The following is a 14,106-nucleotide window of genomic DNA, read 5'->3' on the forward strand; positions in this document are numbered from 1 at the left end:
TCGGACACCAAAGAATAGACAAGAATCATACAAGGTAACTAGGCTGTTCCTCAGTTTTTATTGAAGGCAGGTTCACTCAAAGTAGAACATCAATATACATTAATATCCTGCTCACACTCTAACAGTCTAAGAAAAATATAATAGACACACAGCAATCAAATGGGAATAATGAACCCGAGTCCCAGAGTCTCAATCTGCAGGTCTGAGAGACAGCACAGTGGGCAGGGGAGTTATCGGCATCTTGCGAAGGAGGATATCTGGAGCCAGGTGGATACAGGGCAGACGAAGTCCTCGGTCCAGCAGGGTAGAGCCTCCAGCTGCGATGCCAAGGGAGATCAGCATGGTGTGGAGCAGCACTACATGTGCAGATATCTTAGGTGTGCCTCCTTGCCAGACGTTTCCAGCATCACTTAGGTAGTTTCCCTCTTGAACCAAAGTGTCACGGCTGTCTGGCAGCTGTCTTGGTTGACAGGAGTGACTCCATTTTGTTTTGTATACTTTATGCTATCTTGACCAGACCAGTGTCATTTTACTGGTCACTCTCTCCACAAGTGGGATGTAAGAAAATCCTGGGATGTGTCCATGAGTGCCACCCAAAAAATACCCCTTGATCACCTGGCTCTGGAGGCCAGGGGGTGTTTGTGTTCTTGGATCCCATGGGACTGTAACAACTGGGGAAACAGTTCTTGGCTGGCCACCACCCCTAAGGCACAGAGCAGATAGCAGACTGAAACACACCCCCAGTTTTTTTGTGAAAGAGGGTCATTTGCTTGTCCTGGACCTTTGACCTCAAGGACAGGCCTACTTCTCTTTAAATCCTTTCCTCATCTCCCTTTTCAGAGGTGATCTGTATCTCTTTAGTAGAGAGATACAATAATGTATCCCTTAATACGTTATTTCTCCCTTTAGTAGTCAGATTCATATTCATATGTTTTTAACTATTTATGTCCTTGATCATCTCCTTTTCAACTGTATACTCCTTAAATTGGGGCATATTCTGCATTTGCCTTTCTATCCTTTGCAGCACCTCACACTTAATATGAATCAATAGCTTTCTGTTGACTTGAACTGTTGGATGATTGTTAGAGTATACAGACAGCTTCTTCTATGATACAGAAATGCTAATTTTCTTGGAAGAGTAGGCAGTACAAATGGAACATTTATTATAGTGATAATAGCTCTCAATATTTTTAATGTGTTAAAACTATTATAAAAGGTGCTAGAAAATAATTGGCATAGTCATGCTTTATGAGAATAACCTCTGAATAAATCTAATCTTAAATATTAAAATTTTTATTAAGGTTAAAAATATATTATTTTTAAAGAGCTTTATGCATTTTGAAGCATCTTTTTATTTCACTTAGAGTCAAGTGATTTTCCTTTCAAACAAGCAATGCGGTGGGGGGGGCAGGTTTTGCCCTGTCCCCCACCACCATGGATTCAGGTAACTTTATTTTCACTTTATAGTGACTTTTAAGCACTATAGCCAAAGAAACCAATTTTTAAAACTCTATGCGAAATGGAAATTTATTTACCTATTACACTTGTCTTTCTTTAGAAAAGCTTCAATTTCTGAATGAGTAAGATTTACTTTGGTAGGTAGAGGTCATGCTTCTTCATGATCTTCAGCTTTCAATCTAACAACCACTAGAGAAGAAGCTGAATATTTGTTTAGCTTTTGTTTGCTCACGAATTCCAAGTCACCATAGATACTCAGCAGCTCAGAGGGAACATACTGCTCCATGGCTGTTGCACCAGCTGCCCAACAAATCCAGAGCAATACCATTTCCAGGAGACAAGATTGTGGTGAAAACCCATCCAGAGTTAAGAGAGAGGCATCTTAAAAAGCCATCACTTTCTACATTGTCAAGATAGTTCCTGTGTGCTTGTGATCTTCTCATTGGTAATCCTGAGGACATTTTGCTTAGCGATGATATTTTTCAAATTTGTAGGCTCCTGCTCCAACTGTGGTACATACTGGATTTCTGGCTTAGACTGGAGTATAACAGTTTTTCCATCATCAGCCTTTAAATTAAAAGTCCGTGAAGAGGTTATGAAGCTCTGTGCAGAGTCCATGATGTCGCTCCAGAATGACTTATGTCACTCCAGGGACACAAGTTGTTCTTGTCTCAGTTCAGCCAACGGCAGCTGATCCTGTCAACCAAGATGATGAGCGTATTGCTCATCACATTGGGAATATGCTTGTGGACACGCAGATTCGCATTCCAATTTGGTCTAGTTTGAATCAACTCTATCATCCACAAACCGACGAATTGAAAACAGCCCACAACCTCTCTGACATGCTGCAACTCCTCCTCCTCAGAGCAGGTGTGCAAGGGCTGGGTCACTGACAGGCCTGGTGGCAAGACACCGTATCACCCACAACAGAGTAGAACACTTCAGCTGAAGCGGTTCCCAAGGCTCTGGCCAGGGCCATGGTCAGCAGCAGCAGCAGCAGTGGGGGCCCCAGTTGGGGTCGGACCCTGAGGCCCCCCTTTCCACGCTGCCATTTTGTTTCTTTTTGTCTCAGCAGCTCAGTTTGTTATTCAAATGAGCAATGGATTTAAAGAAGACTCTGCAAAAATTCAAAATTAAATTCCTTTCATATCAGCAGATCTTTAGCATACACTAAGTATGGAATTAGATTAGAAAAATATTGTATAATGCTTAGCTATAGTGATAGCTTTAAAACTGCAGTTTCCAAGGAAAACGTACTGAGCCTGGCATTACACTGGAACCAAAAATGCACACTGAAAAAATAAATTCATAAAGTTTTATGGTTTGTATTAGTATTTTTGGCTCTCATATTCCTCAGAGAAAAGCAGCTTTTAAGATGGTCTCCATCTCTTTTCTTTATGCAAGGGCAATCAGCAATTAACAAAGCTCCTTGAATTCCAATTCTCATTCATTCCAAGTGGGTGACACCCAAATTCATCAGACACTGAATCACAATCAATGAACACCAGGTGGTTTTCAGCATTTTGTAGATTAGACCCAAATAAAAAGGTATGTATAAAACAGGGTAAGGAAAATGGCATTATAAAACAGGGTAAGGAAAATGGCATTTTAAAACAACTATAAAACTATCTGTTTTGATTTATTCATGTTAAAATAACTTTTTCCCTGAAGATTTTCGAAGAAAAATGTTGACATAAAAGGTCATGGAAATGACTTGAGATAACATATATTCTTAACAATTGATTTTTCTAGAGTAAAGTTACTTTTCTTCTCAAACATAATTGAAGCTTTCAGTTTCCATAAGATGATGGCAGGCATATAATGTTTGACCCTTCTTATATAACTCTCAAAACACCAAATGGATCAACATAGAAAGCAAATAAAGTCATCATAGTCCTTATAATACAGGGTGTAGCCAGGGGGCCCCCAAAAATAGATTTGGAATGGTGTCCAGAATTCAAAGTATATAGGAATACTGGAGAGACATATAAGATGTCCTCACCGCCCCTCCCCCAGGGGGAAGGGACAATGGAGCAGGGCCATTGAGAGCTGTTTTGCATAGCAACAGTTTTGCAGCTAACCTCTGGAATGATTATTTAACATATCTATAACTTTTAACTGGTTTCATAGATATGTTAAATAGCAGTGGCCAAGTTTGGAGGGGGGGGGGGGGAGAAGGGAGTGGCTGGACCCAGGAGGGAACTAGGGGCTGCGCCCCTGAGTGGGAAGGCCTGTGTGAGAGCTTGGAAAAGATGGGCTCCAGAACATGAGGGGATAACTGCCCAGGTGAAAGGGAAAAACCACGCAGCTTTGCCAGAATGGAGATCCCTGCAGCCAGGTGAAGAAGAAAGCCACATGCTTTTGGTGGAGTGCGGACTCCTGCAGCTTTGGTAGAAGAGGCCCACGCGGCTTTGGGGTGCCCCCTTTGGCCGCGGGGCCTGAAAAGCAAGAGAGACTTTGACTGGAACTGGATACAAAGGATTCTTGCCAGTGGACCATGAGAGGGTACCACAGTACTTTGGATTAACTCAAGATCCTGCACAGTGACACAGCTGACGGTGCCAGCAGCCTGAAACACAGACGTGTGCTCTTTTCTTGATTTACGGTACCTGGAGTTGGGACAGTGGGAGAAGGGAGCGCTGTGTGGGTGTAGGTGTACAACCTAAAGGACTTTGATATTTTAGTGGTGGCATTAGGCCTGAATAGCATTAAATAAACATTTTGTTTCCTTTTCACAAATCTCTGGCATTGAGAGATGTCTTTCCAATTGGCGGCGGACAGAAGAGCCCAGTAGACATTAGTATTTTGTTTTTTTGGAGGGGCCCCTGTTGTATAGCAGTTTTGGGCATCCCTAGGTGGGCCAAATATTGTATTGCCCCTCCCTCGGACCTCTTGTTCGGTAACACTTATGCCTACCAAACAACTAGAGAAAAAAGATATAAATATGAACAATAAAATGGCCATGAATATATATCTATCAACAGTTGAATCTAAAACACAAAGTAAAAAAAGCATGCAGAACAGAAAAAATATCATAGATACAGATAACATCTTAAGGGGTGCCAGATGGGAGAAGGGTGGTAGGGGATGGATGAAAAAGATAAAAGGACTAAAAAGCGCAAATTGGATCTGGTCCAGTGGCTCAGTTGATTGGAGTATCATCCTGTAGTCCAAAAAGGTTGCAGGTTTGATTCCTGGTCAAAGCATGTGTGGGAGGCTACTGATCAGTGCTTCTCTCTCTCCTCTTTACCTTCCCCTCTCCCTCTCTCCTTTCCTCTCTCTCTAAAACTAATAAACATATCCTCAGGAATGGATTAAAACGAAGTACAAATTGTTTGTTACAAGAACAGCCATAGGAAATATGGTTAATAATATTCTAGTACCTACATGTGGTGTCAGATGAGTGTGAGATTTATCAGAATGATCGCTTAGTAAGTTACACAATGTCTAATCACTGGGTGCACCCCTGAAAGTAATATGATGATGTGTATCAACTGCAATCGAAAAATAAAATGATTTTAAAATAAAGACAAGTTTTATGCAAATTAGGCAATTACCATTTTTCTAATTCTACATCTTGAAATAATGTCCCTAAGGATCTTCCAGTTTCCTGTGGCAGTTCACATGAGCATTCTCCTTTTCCATGTGTGCCATTAAATAAAATGGTCCAGGACAGCAATTTGCAACCTTTTTCACCTCATGGTACACATAAGGTAGTTACTAAAATTCTGTAGCACACCAAAAATATTTTTTGCCAATCTGATTTAAAAACAGGTATAATTTTGCATCATTTACACTGGATGGCTATTGTTGTGTTGGCTGTTGTCATTTTTTTATTGTTGTCATCTAAGGGGAAAGAAGTCAGTGCCCCTGACTAAATAGGTACTGCACGTTTGAAAAATTCTTGTAGCACACTGGTTGAAAATCACTCATCTAGACCCACTGCTTTGGCAAAAGCTACTTTTGTGTCTGGGTTCCTATCCCCTCCTCCCCTAACCATCACCAAAGCAGTGCTGTCCTCTCCTGCACTTGAAAAGCATTCCCTGTGCTAAAGAATATCACAAACTGGCCCCTGAAGTAAGCTGAAGGAAGCTAAAATCACCTTTGAGAGATCACCAGGCAGAGAGTGAAGGGCTGAGTTTGGAAAGTAACCACTGTGACACTTACTGTAGTAGAAGGAGAATATGAGGCGTTCCCCGCCCCCACTCATGGAATAGATGAGGGTCATGTGGGAGAAGGAACAGAACTGAAGGCGTTTTAAGTCATGGGAAGGGGACCAACTGTCAGAGTAAAGGCACTCCAGCAAAGACAGTCTGTGCAGAACAGACCTTCGTCCAGCAAGGGCAGTGGAGAGGCATCCTCCAGCCTACGGGGAGGCCCAGCAGAGGGCTCGAGAGAGTACGGGGAGACCAGGAAGGCCGGTTAAACTTCAGCCAGCCTCCAAGATCCCAATGTCAGTTTATGACAGAAAGCCACCAGACAAGAACTTTCCTGAACCAGGTTTCCTCCTTCATTTTCATTCCAATCCTAAAGCCACTAGAAAGCTGGGGATCAAGGGGAAGGGAAGACGTGAAGAGCCTGCCATCTGCTCCTGCCTCCTGCAGGTATTCATGTCTACAGCCTATAGCTGATTCCAACTAGCAGGGTGTATGTGTGCTGTTTGTGGGTTATATATGTTGACTGTAGGTCTTACTTTTGACTTAAGGTTGAAGTGTTGACTAATACATTGAACTACACCATTTGACGTGAAAAATGGGGACTGTGTTTATGACTTAAAATTGCCAGAGGACTTTTTGTTACCTTTGAGTGAGTGGTTGGACTATGATATGCTACAGGCGAGCGCTGGTCTCACACATCATCTCACAGAAGGGAAAGTTCATCCCCACCAAATATATTTTAAGAAACAATGGAAGACAAACAGTGCTTCTCAAGAGTTTCACTTGCTCAGTGTATCAATTTTCAAATATTAATTTAATGTAATAAATGTAGCTTGCTGAAAACAAATCAATAATGCTGAAGTTAGTAACAAAAATCTATCCCACTTGGCCATGTCAATCTGTATTTGTATTTTAACTTTATGATACTAACACAGAAGATGCTTGTTCATAAACATAGACTACGTAGAATTGTCTTTACAAACATCAAGTCCTTATTGGCTAGTTCAAAGTCATCTCACTGTACATGTATTATGCAGCCAGCCTTCACTCCTCAAAGGCCAATTTTAATTCACTGTCTCTTAATAATTACATAAATCCATCTAGTTTATTTTAAGTTAGCCTTGTTGTATAATTAAAATCTGTTTAAATTCTAATCCAATTGTAACTGAAATCACAATCAGGATACTTGTTCATTATTCATTTACTACCTTACTTGCGGTTAATTATAAGCTCCTCAGTACCTTGGCTCCTAAACTGAATGTGGTAGAGACTCCTATGGTTTAGGCTGTTTGGAATTTGGCATAGTTCTGATAGTCCTGACCTGGTGCTGACTTAGTTCTCCCCATGCTTACCTCTGATTTTACTATCACAGGTCTTTGTTTTTACAACAAGCCTTAAAACCATTTGGCCTTCTCTTAACATAAATGAAAACAAAAACACCAGTGCAATCAGGGCCACACAAACCTTATCAGGGTGTTCAGTTATAGTCCTCCAAAAGATACATGAGATGTATGTGTATCTACACACACACACACACACACACACATTAGATGAGTCTATAGACCCTATGTTTCCATTTTGGAAACCACTCCGTGTTAGAAAGACATTGTGTATTAGGAAGAAAACACTATAATCTAGAATCAGTTCTAACAAAACACCTAACCTCTCTGTACCTCATTTGTTTTTTCTACCTATCCAATGGGTAAAATTACATAACTCTTATGTTACCAAGATGAGATTAACAAGAAGAGAAATGCCTTACAATAAAATGATGTAAAAATTCAAAGAAATATTTTGTGAATTTTAATGTATTAATGCAAGCTATATTAACTGATGTCTGAGGTATTTGTCAAGAATCGAATTCTGGTTTTCTTTCATGTTCTATCACATGAAGTAAGACTCTTATTCAACTTTATTTAAAAATGGAGTCGTTTGAAGAGAAGAAAAATTTTACCTGGTTTATCACCTCGTTTCAAAGACATCTTGAATAGGCAGCAAATGTAACTTATTCATGGAGATACTTTATTAGTCCACTAAAATTTCCACTGATAAGCAGTATTTATTTCCTTTCACTGTTTAAAATTTGCTTAGGTGCTTCAGCTCCAATTGGAAATTGAAGAAAATTACCTCTGTGTAGGATGTATTTTTCTTCATTTAAATCAAAAAGCCTCAGGTCTAGTTTAATGCTATGTAAGAGTAAAAAGATGGTCTTTGTAGTTACTTCAAGTCCTATAACTAGTGGATCGCAATTGTCCAGAAAATCATTTTACATCTTCATAGTCTTGTACTGTTAGGTCAATTTCAGTTTTTTGAGTTGTGAAGATAAAAGTTCTGTACGTTATCTTATCTTATCGTGCCTACTGTAAGTCTTATGAAAATTCACTTCAAAGCTCCCAAGAGAGAAATATGAAATTCATTGTAAGACAAAGAAAAAAATTATTCAATCTACTTTTGCTTAATACAGGATCTGGCAGAAGTAACACCTGCTTGAGTGTGATCAGTAGGGTAATAATATGGATATAATAATTTATAGTTTTAATTTGAACATTTTACCCAAACTGTCATAGGATATACTTGAATGTGATATTGTTAATTTACGGAATTATATGCTTATAATTTTTGTTATAAAAGATTTTATAATAAAAAGGATCATTATTTCTGTCAGACCCTGTATATTAAACTTCATTGTAAACAAAGAAGAAATTTGATGACTTTTTAAAAAATGATTTTATTGTTGTTCAATTTCAGTTGTCTGCATTTTCCCCTCACCATTCCCCCCACCCCAGCCAAACCCACCTCCCTCCCCTGCTTCCACCCTCCCCCTTAGTTTTGTCCATGTGTCCTTTATAGTAGTTCCTGAAAACCATTCTCCCCACTGTCCCCTCCCCGCTCCCCTCTGGCTATTATTAGATTGTTCTTAATTTCAATGTCTCTGGTTATATCTTGCTTGCTTTTTTCTTTTGTTGATTATGTTCCAGTTACAGGTGAGATCATATGGTATTTGTCCCTCACCACCTGATGACTCTTTTTTATCCTTACCTGAGTATATTTTTTATTACTGATTTTTTTTTGAGAGAGAGAGAGAAAGAAAGAAAGAAAACATCCATTGGTTGCCTACCATACATGCCCCATCCAGGGATCAAACCCAAAACCTAGGTATGAGCCCTGAGCAGGAATCAAAACCACAAATTTTTGGTGCATGAGATGATGCTCTAACCAAACCAGTCACATGGCCAGGGTAAAATATGATGTTTTTATTATAGTGTAACAGAAAAGAGAATTTGTCATTTTTTAAAAAGGTTTTATTCTTTTTTTTTCCTTTTAGAAAGAGGGGAAAGGAAGGAGAAAGAGAGGGTGAGAAAAGTCAATGTGCCAGTGTGCAGCTGCCTATCTTATGCCTCCTACTGGGGACCTGGCCTGCAACCCAGGCATGTGCCCTCCTGACTGGGAATCGAACCTTCGACATTTTGGTTGGCAGGCCCAGGCTCAGTCCACTGAACCACAGCAGCCAGGGTGAGAATTTGTCATTTTGATCAGTATTCTTTCACTTTAAGCACCAGTAATATTTTAAAATATATAAACTGAATGCATATATAAAATATATATGTGCCTCAAATTAAATGTATCTGTGCTATATAGAGAGAGGGAAACATAATTTGTCTCAACAACCTCAAGAAACTTTCAGTGGTAATGTGGCTGTAATGGAAAAAAGAAATGTCAAAGTGTTTGATCTGTTTGTGAAGTACTCCACTGTGCTTCTGTGAAGGTGTTTGTGCTTAGGGAAAATAATATGGAAGAAAACTTTGAAATATGAATACATATCATGGAAAGTTATTTTAAAAAATATTCCCTTCCTCCTCTTCCACACTTTAATTGAAGGAAATGTTTTTTTCTACAAGGTCTCCTGACCTAGGCCCTGTAGCCATAAATTTCTAAGTTATTCTTTTGATAAAAGTATTTTTCCCTGAATCTCCCTTCTGAACCCTCTCATTTAATAGATTGGGGTTTTGACTCTGCTTTTCTAAAATATCATAAATTTTTAAAACTTCTTATTAACTCTAGAATAACATGTACCAAAGATGGGAACATAGGGTTTAATTCTCCTTTGGCCATGAACTAGCCGGGTGGTCTCAGAACCCCAGCTCCTCACCTGCTAAGTATAAATGCTAATACCTTATCTTCATAAAGTCAGGAAGCTGTGACAAATCACCTCCCAAGTTCTTCCTAACTTTCTAACTCGGAGTTATTTACACCTCTAACTTCTAGATTCTCAGTGAGTCTATCTAAGTGTAAGACCTTTCCTGTACATTAAATTGACTATGCCAGCTTTTGATGAGCACATTTACCATGCTTTTTATGGGGTAGGAGTCAGGCCAGCCCTTTCCTGCTATAAACCCTTCCATAGTCTCCTTTTGATTAAATCTTTGCATGCTTGTTTAATTCACCTAATTCAGTGTTTTGGCTGAGTCTTGGGCTTTCCTTGAAGGAATGTTCTATAAAAGGTAATCGTATCATTAAGCATGAGGGTAAGATACAAGTAATATAATAGTTATAATTGTTGTTTATGGTTTCAAATTAAAAGAAATAGGATAACTTCTGGAACTATTCTGAAATTTTTTTTTAGTACTAAAAGGGTTAGGGAGGGGAACATTGCCAAAATAATATGCATGCACTAAGTAAGAGGTGGTGGGATTAGTTAAACCACAATTAAATACAACAAATTGAAGTAGATTCTTCCCCTGTCCCTTATTATTTATCTGTATATATCAGGGAAGTTCACTTAAAAACTATATGAAATTAGAAAAGTGTTTTCCAAGAAGAGGTCTCATACTGTAGAACTAGATGAGTCAGAGGCAGAGAACATCAAACAGATGACTGCGTATTTTCTTCCTCGGCTGACACACCACAAAATAGCCTGTAGTGCTTTTCATTTGTTCAAATAACCATCCTGTCAATGCTGGCCTTCTATTCAGATAAATGTATTGTTCCTGAGACTTTGTATGCCTGAGAAGTTTCTGAGTTGCTTAAATTTTATCTGCGTTCTTCAGATCTATGCAGATAAGCCTCTCCTCTCCTCCCTCTCCCTGTCTCTCTCTACCTCTTTCAGCCACGCAAAATACCCCTAGCCATTAGGATTATTCTGTCTGTCTCAGTCCTTTCTTCCCCTTTATTTTTATTCTTCTCTGTCTCAGAAACCTCCAACTCAAACCTTTAAAAAGAGTGTGCATTTCCTGCCTTTACCTAGAGCACCTATTTTGATTTTTGCTGTCCTATCTCTACCACAGACAGCATAAGGATTTCAGAACCAAGTCCTCAGTTCTAAGGCAGTGGCTGTTCTTGCTTCCAGGACACTCATGCTTCAAGCTAATGAAGCTTCGGGCCCAGGCAGAATAGGGAAGAAAGAGGGTCACTCTCATTTCTTTTATGGAGGGTGCAGTTCCATCTCTACCAGCATTCTTGAATCTCTGGCTGAGCAGAAACCCCACTGAGGGTCTGGTGCTTATTACTGCTCTGGTTCTCAGAGGCCTTCCTACAGAGTATCACCTCGTCAGTCTTCTCTGGAACAACTCCAAGCTTGAAGTCTTTTGGATCTCCTTCCATTCCATTCCTCAGCAAAGGATACAGTCATTCAGTCTGGTCCTTCAGACCCCTGATTGCTTCCTGATTGCCTCTGCTAAACCTACTTACTACTAAGGTTTTAAAAACTATTAATGAGTTTAGCTTTCATCTTTTCCATTTTAATAGTGACTTATACTATCTTAGCCCTGAAGCTGAAGGGCCAGCAGCAAAGCAGCAGGAAGGACACAGATGACACTGATAATAAGATGAGCAACTGCATGTACACATGCGAAGATATTCCCATGAGGCTTTTCAAAGCGTTCTTTCAGTCCCAGTGGGATGTATGAACTGCATTGTCCTGGGGCTGAGAAGGTTTTAGTAATATTGATGATGACACTATGCACTTCCATAGAAGTAGAAGTATTGTTAATAAAATGCATTGCTATAAGACTTTGAATAACAGATGACTTCTTAATACTAGAGACACCTAGGTATGAAACATTATCCCTTATTACTAAGCATTACTAAACTTTGTTAATAAAAGGAAAACAGAACAATTGTGGCAAGTAATAAGTTTCTTCCTTCTCTGAATAGGCCTTAGGAGGAAATAAGATAATTAGGTATAATCAAACATCCTCTCTAATTCACTGCTTTCCCTCCTATTTATTACAGGCTTGGGGAATAGACAGCAGGAAGGTTTCTTTGATTTTTTGTTTTTATTCTTTTTCTTGCCACTGAAAAGGGATCATCAGTGGTAGAAATCTCAGGCAATGTGATGGAAAACCTGGGGTCAGTAGAGTAAGTTAAGGGACCCTGGAAGACAAGCCCTTTCATTAGCAGAGTGGCTGAAGGTGACCGCAGTGAGTCATTGCCTAGAAAGATGAATGCTGATGAAAAGAGGAGAGGTTGAGGCAGCCTTACTGCAGGCAAACTGAGAAACTGTCACAGGACAATTATCGTCTGTGGCTATTAGGTTTAGATACCTAATTCCTCCACCTTGAGGGACTTAAGCAAGGAAGTAAACCACTGGAGGGTCTTCCTCAGTGCCCTAGAGAACTTGATGTTCAGAGAAGAGCCAAAGGTTTGTTTTTTTAAGTATTTATTTTTAGAGAGAGGGGAAGGGAGGGAGAAAAAGAGGGAGAAAATCATCAATGTGTGGTTGCCTCTTGCACACCCCCAACTGGGGACGTGGCCCGCAACCCAGGCGTGTGCCCTGACTGGGAGTCGAACAGGGGACCCTTTGGTTCACAGGCCAGCATTCAATTCACTGAGCCACACCAGCCAGGGCAGAGTCAAAGGTCTTTGAAGAACCTGTTAGACTTAGGCCCTGCTGCACAGCAGGACCTGTGCCAAAAGGAGAGGTCTCAGTCCTGTGGCTTGTGGAGGTGACCTACCAAAGGCAGACAGGAGCTCTTTCCTGAAGTGCAGGCAACATCTAGATGACATATTCTTTGGAAATTTTTCAGGCTCTCCTGAGGTTTGCAATTTCCAGTATAAAGAATAATAATTTATTTTAATATCACAGTCTTCTCATCATATAAACTTCCTAGTTTCCATGTATTGTCACTTATTCCAAAGACTTAGTTGGCCACTTTCTAAAATGTTTGCCTTCTGACCTCGGAAACCTCTGCTGCTTTGCAAACAAACTCTCCTCATTCCTCAGTCTCTTGAGGATTATGTGAAAAACTGTACAACAAAACTCTGAAAGATGAATGTATTAGTCAGGGTTCTCCAGAGAAACAGAACCAATGGAATGTGTACACACACACACACACATATATGGAGGGAGAGAGTTTTATTATAAGAATTGGCTCATATAATTATGGAGATGGGTAGATTCAAAGTCTACAATGTGGGCTGGTAGGCTGGAGACCCAGGAAAGTCAATGGTACAGGTAATGAGCAGTGACGGTCTGCTAGAGAATTCACTCTTACTGTAGGAGGCACTTTTTTTGTTCTATTTAGGCCTTTAACTGATTGGATAAGTCCCATTCGTGACACAAAGGGTAATGTTTTACTCAAAATTCACTGAAAAAAATGCTAATCTCATCTAAAAACATCTGAGCTGACACAGAAAATTAACCATCAAAATGAAAGAAAAACAGCCCTGGCTGGTGTGGCTCAGTGGTTTGAGAGCTGGTCTGGAACCAAAGGGTGGGCGGTTCAATTCCCAGTCACGGCACATGACTGGGTTGCTGGCCATGTCCCCAGTAGGGGGCACTTGAGGGGCAACTACACATTGATAATTCTTTTTCTCCTTTCCTTCCCCACTCTCTAAAAATAAATAAAATCTTTTTTTAAATGAAAGAAAACAATACATAGTTGTTTTTTTAAATGTTTTCTTTCATTTCTTACCCTAATAGGACCTGGGTTTCCCACAACAAACCTGCTTTCCTTGTCCCCTCTTCCATGAAGGCAGCCCATCGTCCCATACACCATGATCATGGACACAGAGCTATGTTGGCATTTGCTTAGCGGCCCAGTGTCTCTTCCAGATCATTTCCCACCCCATCACCCACTCTGTGCAGAAAGCTATCTTCCTTCAGGTTCATGCTAATACATTATGACACCTCTTCCTGTCACTGTCAACTTCCTACTGGTCAATCCCTCACATTCATGTAATGTTCTGACACCCAAGTAGCAGTATTTCCTCCTTAACTCAATTCTACTGTTCCCATGGGTGGCCTCCTTGCCCATGGTGCTGACTCATCTTTAATTCAAGAGTTTCTTCATCTCCTTGATTCCTAAAACTTCATTCCACCCCCTCTTCAGCCATCTGCTCTACATCCTACATCTGACCCTTAAGTGTTAGTCATTATCTTTTATTCATCAACATTCCCTAATAGAAGCCATTTTATATGGACAAGTCCTAAATAAAAACATCCATTAAGAAGGACACTTAGCCCAAGAATCTGAGTCAGGTGGGCCCTAGA

The 14,106-nt window shown here is 40.0% G+C and overlaps 1 pseudogene; it reads right to left on the minus strand.

Annotated features, from left to right (window-relative positions):
• The window catches only part of LOC119045555 (transmembrane protein 59-like), a 38,732-nt pseudogene extending 25,135 nt beyond the window's left edge, over positions 1–13,597 (minus strand).
• Between the last annotated feature and the right edge of the window lie 509 nt (positions 13,598–14,106).

Source organism: Artibeus jamaicensis, unplaced genomic scaffold (assembly GCF_021234435.1).
Source record: "Artibeus jamaicensis isolate MK-2021 breed Jamaican fruit bat unplaced genomic scaffold, CSHL_Jam_final contig_233, whole genome shotgun sequence".
In the NCBI taxonomy this organism is placed as follows: domain Eukaryota; kingdom Metazoa; phylum Chordata; class Mammalia; order Chiroptera; family Phyllostomidae; genus Artibeus; species Artibeus jamaicensis.